Source organism: Oryza glaberrima, chromosome 6 (genome assembly GCF_000147395.1).
Source record: "Oryza glaberrima chromosome 6, OglaRS2, whole genome shotgun sequence".
Taxonomy (NCBI): domain Eukaryota; kingdom Viridiplantae; phylum Streptophyta; class Magnoliopsida; order Poales; family Poaceae; genus Oryza; species Oryza glaberrima.
In genome coordinates, this window is record NC_068331.1 from 13,643,101 (window position 1) to 13,651,497 (window position 8,397).

Consider the following 8,397-nt stretch of genomic DNA (forward strand, 5'->3'; position numbering starts at 1 on the left):
ATCTTAAAATTAATTTTAAAAATTTAAATTTTGGTTTTTTTTTAGGGCTGATTAGTCTATCGGATGGGAGCCTTAGTTTTAGCATTTGAGTTAGATGTGGGTGGGCACTGAAGTAGGAGTAGGCAGCAAACATTTGGGGAACTGCTATTCTGCACCGAGCTGATGAGGCACGAACGTCGGAAGCTAGGCCGACGGCCCGTAGGTCGGCCTCGGAGTCCACACAGTCCCTTCCGACTGCTATGGGTAGCGCTGCAGTGGCTACTGATGGTGGCCCGTGCGAGGAGGAGCCTGCCCAGGTCGCCCTCACCCGAAAAAGAGCGGGTTAGGGCCTTAGGGGGGACGAACAAGGTCGACGTCTTGGGTTTCTCTTGCGGTGACCGCACTGTCCTTGTCGATCGCCCCTCCTTGCATACCCTAGTGACATCAAAAACTTCTTCCACCACATCCACGCCTGCTTCGACGCGCCAGTACCATCGCACTTGATACCTCCATGCGCTTGCGGTGCCCAACACACATTGTTTCGGCTGTGGGTGGTGTGGATAGGCCAAGCCGCCGTCCTCCTCATCTCCCACCGCCGACCTTATCCTCACTGCTCGCCACCCTGGTGAGATAGGAACAGAGGGGAGAGAGATAGGTGAGGATAGATAAGGGTCACTAACACGTGAGACTCACGCTAACTCAACGTTGTTAACTATAGTCAACTAACCACGCCGGATAAAACCAGCCGCTATACTACCCAAGGATCTAATTCGGTTTTGTGAGTTGAGATGGGCTATACCTGGTATTGCGGTTCAGGAACGAATTTCAAACTCCACAGCAAATTGAGGTAGCTAAAGTGACCTTATTCCTTAGGGTTAATTGGATCCATACCACTGCAACTTTGTGAAATTAAAAAAAAATGCCACTGATTCACTGTGTTTCTTCGAATGGATCGATGGGTTGCTTCATTGGACCAAAGCAAGCACATATAGGTAGAAAACAGTAAACGGGCTATTGAGCCCATACCCAACCCAATAAGGAGAAGCAGATCTGCAGATGTGCACGCTCGCGAGGCTGGTGAGCGAGATGTCGACAAGTGTGACGTCCACAGTCAGAAATTTGAGTGAAATAAAAAAAAAAATCAGTTGAGTGACACATTGATCCCCAGTCTACATGTACCTGCTGAAATCAATGTTGTAGCTTGTCACTAGAACATTTTGGTACCGAAATTTAGTACATGGATTTTTTACATGAAAATTCAATACATGTTACATTTCCGTCATTCCGTGGCTAGAATAAAAATGCACTCTCTCCGTCCACAAATATATGAACATCTATTTAGATGTATGGAAGAGTTTGTTTTGATGTTCGGTCAATGATCTATGCGTGCTGCGTATATATACTATTTATATCTTTAAAGTTATAATCCACAACATTCTAAAACTTAACATGTAAAGATGCACATCATCATCCATTAGTAATTATTATATCTTAATCCTCATTCAAACATACTATGTCATCTATATTTTATTATATTCTAAATCTTAAAAATACGAGCATGTTAAATCATCATTGCATATAATTCCAATAATATTTTAACATATATCTTCATCATTTTCTACAATATCCTATATACTTCATCCCCACTTAGTTAATGTTTTCTATCTCTCATTAAATCACATCACCTCAATTATTTCTAGCCGTTAGATGATTAATATATAGTTCAAATTATTTCCCTCATTTTTTTTCTCATGAAGTCACATCACCTTACTTTTTTACTTTTGGATTATCAATCTATATACTATTTAAATTATCACAAACCACATCAACTTAAGTGGTTTATAGTTTTTTTCTCCAATGATCATTAAAAAAAATACAACTTTTATAATCTTAATGTGAGCTACATAACAAGATTTCACCGAAGTATCAAGAACAACGCAAGAACACGAGAAGTTCCACCAATCCGACAGGATTGGGGTCGCCGTCGCCTTCGCCACCTTAATCATTGATATTGAATATTCAAAGTTTACAGTATACCTCAACGCACTTCTCTCTCTCTCTCTCTCTCACGCAATACCAGTCTGACCTAGAACGGTGCTCATTTGGCCCATTCCGGCCCATACATCATGGGATTAGCAACCTGGTTTCGAGCAGGCTAGCCCGTTCCTCCAAACGAGGCTTCTGCTTTACTTTGTAGTTCATCCGGCACTGTCAGGTTACTGATAACTGTTGATATTGCTTAATGTCATCACTAGAAACATAACTCCCAGCAATAAAGCCGAAATATTCTCGTTACATCTCACGGTCATAGATATAATCCACAAGCGCACAGATATACCATTGTAGCATTTCACTCGGACGTATGCCAAGGTGTTGTATTTATAAAATCCCAAGGGAAGATATGATAAGAGAGTACTATACTAATAATTTACATCACTTGTATAGATCAAAATCTATGCAGGGGTTAACAATATTCAAGGGTAGAATAAGTTGACACACATAAGGAATTAACCACAATACTCTCATTAAAATATAATCTAGATTAAGTGGAGAAAAAAAAATAAGAAAAGAATCATTTTTTGTACTTCTAATATATAGTCATTTTAATATACACTTGCTAGTATACAATCATGCAGCCAATACCCATTAACTACACCCTCTGGTGTATCGCGAGACCACCCCTGGTTGTCGAGTTCCTTACGACAACCCGTCATGACCATCCAACCGGTAATGAATACGGAGGAGTACCCACACCAAGAAATTGTCTTAGTATTATATACGCAAGTGGAGGAATACCCGTACTGAGCTGTCACCATCAGCGGCCCACCTTTACAAACCCGCGGCATATAACATCATTTAATGGTACCTAATAATCTAAGCACCACGCTTACATTACTAAATACTACCTCACATCGCTGCAGCTGACATAGAGCAATCATGGTAATGAACATTAAACCCACACTATTGCATATCTCTGGTAAGCTAGCTACATAATTATATCGAGACAAGTACAAACTAAAGTCGGCCCTCGAATAATTATATAAATGAAGTAAAGGACCGAAACTAAATAAAGAAGAATATTTCATTAATGAATTAAGTCTTAAAAAAGAAGGAAAAGCTACTAGAGCCATACCCGAAATATCCTGAAGACTTAAAAAACTAAAGAAAATATTCTATTCCTACTCCACTAGTGCTAGAACAATATAAGTAAACTAGAGTGCACTTTGGAATGGAGGGAGTGAGGTCCTTAAATATGTTGCCAATGACGGTTATGGCGGTTGGAAATGTCAAAAATGCCCCGCAACCGTCATTGGGGAGTGATCAGGAGCGTCTACGTGAAAGGCCAGGATGAGAGACCGCAGAGAGGGTTTGGCCGAACCAACCTGGGTTGGCCCCTCTGGCCTGTTGCTTCCTCCTGTGCATCCTCTCACGACTTCTTACCCAGTGGTTGGGCCCTTTTACAGTGGTTTGAGTTTATAGGCCCATCCAACCATAAGTCTGCCACTTGACGGACGTTGAGTGATTGTTCGGTTATTTTCCATCGATTCTCCTCCATTTATGCGAAGATCTCTATATTCAAATAAAATTCCAAGTACAAGTGGAGATAGATTATTTCTAATAAAATATGCATTGCAAGTATTGCTAGTTCTCCTTTATTTTGGATATATTGACTGTCAAAATTGATCTATAACGACCTTCAACAACAGCCCCCACTCCTTGAGCTTTGGCTTGCCCCCAAGCCAAATGCATTTGGAAAACATTGACGCAAATCCACATCATCCTCCCATGTCTCCTGCCCAGCAATGTCTCCGGACCAAAGTACAAAACTTGATTAACTAGAGATGTACCTTTCCTGACTTGACGGGTATCCAAGATAGCCATTGGAATTTTCAGATGAGGTGAAGATGGAAGCTGAGGCTGTATTGGTTGGTTGAATCCAGTGATATATTTGAGTTGAGAAACATGAATACTGGATGTATGGCACTGTCAGCTAGAAGTTGCAAGCGATAAGCTGCCTTGCTCACCTTAGCCACAATCTGGAATGGCCCAAAATAACAAAAAGACAACTTGTGATTAATGAACATAGGGCTGCAACTTCAAATAAACCCAATCACCTTCAACAAATTCTCTTAAACTTCCCTTCTTGTCAGCATAGGCCTTCATCTGCTGTTGAGCTCTATTGAGGTGCTGGTGCAGTAAGCTAACCATAAGTTTTCTCTCCTTTAACCACTCATCAAGATTAGGGATGGAACAAGCATCATCTCTGATGCCAAAGTGGCTGAGTGGGTAACCATACAAACACTTCAAAAGGAGTCTTCAGTAAGGCAGAAAGATAAGAAGTGTTAAACCAAAACTCAGCCAAATACAACCAAGAACTCCACTTGGCAGGCATGGTTTGAACAAAACATCACAGATAGATTTCTAGACACTGATTTACTCTTTCAGTTTGACCTAGAAAACAATTGGTCCCTGAGTTGGCTTGTAAAATTTTATCCCTATTAGATATGATGCAAGCAAGAAGGCCATGTAACTTATAAACATTGCACATGAAAGAGTTGGCAACATCACCAGTAGAGAATGGATGAGATAGAGGAATAAAATGGGAATACATGGAAAAAGTTATCAACCACCACCAAAATGCAATTGAACTTGCCATATTTGGGTAACCTTCAATAAAATCCATAGTATTCCCTTGCCATGCACTATCAGGAACATGCAGGTGTTGTAACAAGCCAGGATACTTGAGTCTATCAGATTTGGCCTGCAAACAGATGGAGCAAGCTTTGAGGATAGAGTGTATAGTTTGTTTCATTTTTAGGCCAAACAAACAAAGCCTTGATTCTGCTATAAGTAACATGTATGCCAGAATGACCTCCCATTGGACTGCTATGCAAAGCATGAATTACTTTGAGTTGTAAGTCAGTGTTGTTTCCCAACCAAACTCTTCCTTTATACTTAAGAACACCATTGCACGAGGTAAAATTGGGTCTAGAATCAGGTTTGATGATCAATTTAGACAAGAGCTTTTTAGAGAAACCATCATATTGATAGCCATCACAGACTTCCTAGAGCCAAACAGGAGTATAGCTTGAGATCAGGTTAAACTCTCCCGAATCCACATTATGCTTACTGGACAAAACATCAGCAACAGCATTACTGAGGCCCTTCCTGTAACAGATTTTGAACTGAAGACCCAACAACTTAGTGAAAGCTTTATGCTGCCAAGGGATATGCAGCCTCTGCTCACTCAAGAGCATTAAACTGTGGTGGTCAATGATAATGATAAATTCCCCATGGGGGGAGTAGGATCTCCACTGATCAACTGCTAACAGAATAGCTAAATACTCCTTTTCATATGAAAACAATCCTCTGGTTTTAATACCCAAAGCTTTGGTGACATAAGCAATAGGGCGACCTTCCTAAGAAAGAACATCTCCTATCCCACCATCACTGGCATTAGTCTCAATAGTGAATTATTTAGACATATCAGGTAAGGCTAACACAGATGTTTTGACTAAAGCTTGTTTGAGGGTAACAAAAGCTTGATTAGCTTCATATCTACACACAAAAGGCACATTCTTCCTCAACAATTGAGTTAATGGTTTGCTAATAAATCCAAAAGTTTTAACAAACTTCCTGTAGTACCCAGCTAACCCAAGAAAACCCTTTAACTTCTTGATTGTCATGGGAATCTGCCAATTAACCACTTCTTCCACCTTAGAAGGATTGGTAGTAACCCCTTGAGCACTAATGATGTGGCCCAGATAAGATAGTTTGTTTTGGGCAAAAGAACATTTACTGAGCTTCACCTTCACCGATGCAACGTCAATAATGTCAACACTTGGTGAAGATGGTTGAGATGGGATTGAAAATCAGAGCTATAAATGAGAATATCATCAAAATACACAAGAGCAAACTTTCTAAGAACTGGGACAAGAGTGTCATTGATGGCACTTTGAAAAATAGCAGGAGCTCCAGTCAAACCAAATGACATAACTCTATATTCATAATGACCAGAGTATGTTTGGAAAGCAGTTTTATGTTCTTCCTCTTCTACCAAACGAATCTGGTGATATCCTGCCCTCAAATCAAGCTCGGAAAAGAATTTAGCTCCTGATAATTCATCCAAGAGCTAATCGAATACTGGCATTGGAAATTTTTCCCCTTTACAGTAATAGCATTCAATTGTTTGTTATCTATACCAATGTGTTTAGTGCAATCCTTCTTTTTAACTAAGAGAGTTATAGAAGAATAGGCACTATTACTAGGCTGAATAACCCCAAAATTGAGCGTGTCCTTGACTTGCTTTTTTATTTCATCTTATTGAGCAAGATTGTGTCTATAGGGTCTGAGGTAAATAGGTGGAGCTCTATGCAAAAGTGGGATTCTATGATCACAAGCCCTCTTGGGAGGTAACCCTTTGGGTTCCTCAAATACTTGAGAAAACTCTTCTAAAATTTGCAAAATCTTTGGATTAGTAATGAGTTCCTGATCATTGAGGACCTCCTGAAGTTGCAGGATATGCATGACTAAACCTTGTTTAAGCATACTTTTCAATTGCTCACCAGAACTAGCCACACATTGATCAACCTGCACCTGAATGCCCTGCACTTTGATCAGTTTGTTAGCTTTAATGAACTCCATACATTTTTTAGACCAATCAATATTCATAGTACCCAATGTCATCAGCCAATCCGTGCCAAGAATAACATCATAAGTCCCTATGGGAAGCAATTTGAACTTAGTGTTATAACCCTAAACTTGAACCCACATGTACAATTTGGAATAGATTGAGAACAAGTCAAGATCCCACCATCAACAATTTTGACTGATAAGATTTTCTGCAGATTTGTGACTCAAGACATATTTGGGGCCATGGAAGAAAAGAAAAAATGTGAACTGCATGAGTCAACTAACATCAGTACCTCAATGCACTGAACCCATCTCCTCAATTGATAACCATCCCCTCAGTCGAAAAGATGTAGCAGACTCTGTACCACTCACAGCCCGTCGGGAAATTGCTATAAGTCCATATTGCTCCAATAAACAGTGTTTGCATAGGCTTCTTCTAGTTCAGGATGTAGAACATCAAGGAGTTCTTGCACCACATGGAGTTGCACAGAAGGAGCATATTTGTGATCTCATCTCCACCTTTCACCACAAGTAAATCACAATCCCTTGGCTCTCTTGTAAGGTTTTAGAGCAGCCCACCTATCCTCTCTGGCTTTAGTGAATTCAGATGTCTTCCTATCTTCAAACACACCACAGGGAATTCCTTTAAGGGTGGGACGCTGATGAGGCCTGTCTATTGTTATGTCTTATCAACACAGGGACATCATACTTCTTAAGACTAACAGGTTTGGAACCTTCCAAGATTTCTTCCTGCAAAAATGCTAAAGAGAAAGCTGCATCTAGATCCTGGGGTTTTTGCATCAAAAAAGCAGAACTGATATCATCCCTTAACCCTTCAACAAATTTAGTGACAAAATAATTGAGAGGTAGAGCACTACTGTAAGCCAACAGCTGGTGCATAACACTATAAAACTTCTCAACATACTCAGACATAGAAGATTCTTGAGACATATGAAACTACTGCCGAATAAGAACTTCTTGTCTATCCTTAGTGAATCTGAGACAAACTTGTTCAGCAAATTCTGACCAACTGACGCCTACCAACTTAGATCATACCCATTGAAGCCAGAACGCTACATTACTAGTGAAATTAAGACCAGCTACCCGCACCCAATTCCGAGGATGAACACCATACACCTCAAAATATTCTTCATAATTACTCTTCCAGAGTTGTCGGCTGTCACCATCAAATTGAGGACAAAGCATAGGTAGAACACTGCCTCACAAACTAGTTAATCCAACCGAATTCACCAAATTTGCAGGAGTGTGATGCAAGCCATGAGACTCAGGGGAAAAATGGGTGGGAAACAGAGGACCAGATTTCTGACATAAAGAGTCGAGATCTGGAGAAGTGTCATGTGAGGATTTCTAAACCACAGTTTGCAGCTTCTCCACTTTCTCCTGTAACTCCACCACCGAATCCTGAAGAAGATCAGCATGCTTCTCGACTTCCGGAAGCCAAGATTCAACCGCCAGCTTGAGAGTTCCTTCTGCCCTGCTCTGCTCTTCAGTTTGTTCCCTCTTCTTCTCACTTGCCTCATGTTTCTTCTCTGCTTCCTCCATCTTCCGAAGGAGCAGATCCAACCTGCCATCTTGGTCCATGATCTTAGCTGCTTGCTTGGTCACGTAGTGAGGCTTCTCGTAGAGTGTTGTGGTGGAAGATGTGCTCGAGATCTCGCGAACCTAGTCGAGGGAGCCAAAGCTCTTGCGGAATCCGTTGCCGAGACAACGATTCCCACCTCTTCCAGGAGGTTTTTACTGCAAAATCACAAGAGCAAGAGTGAG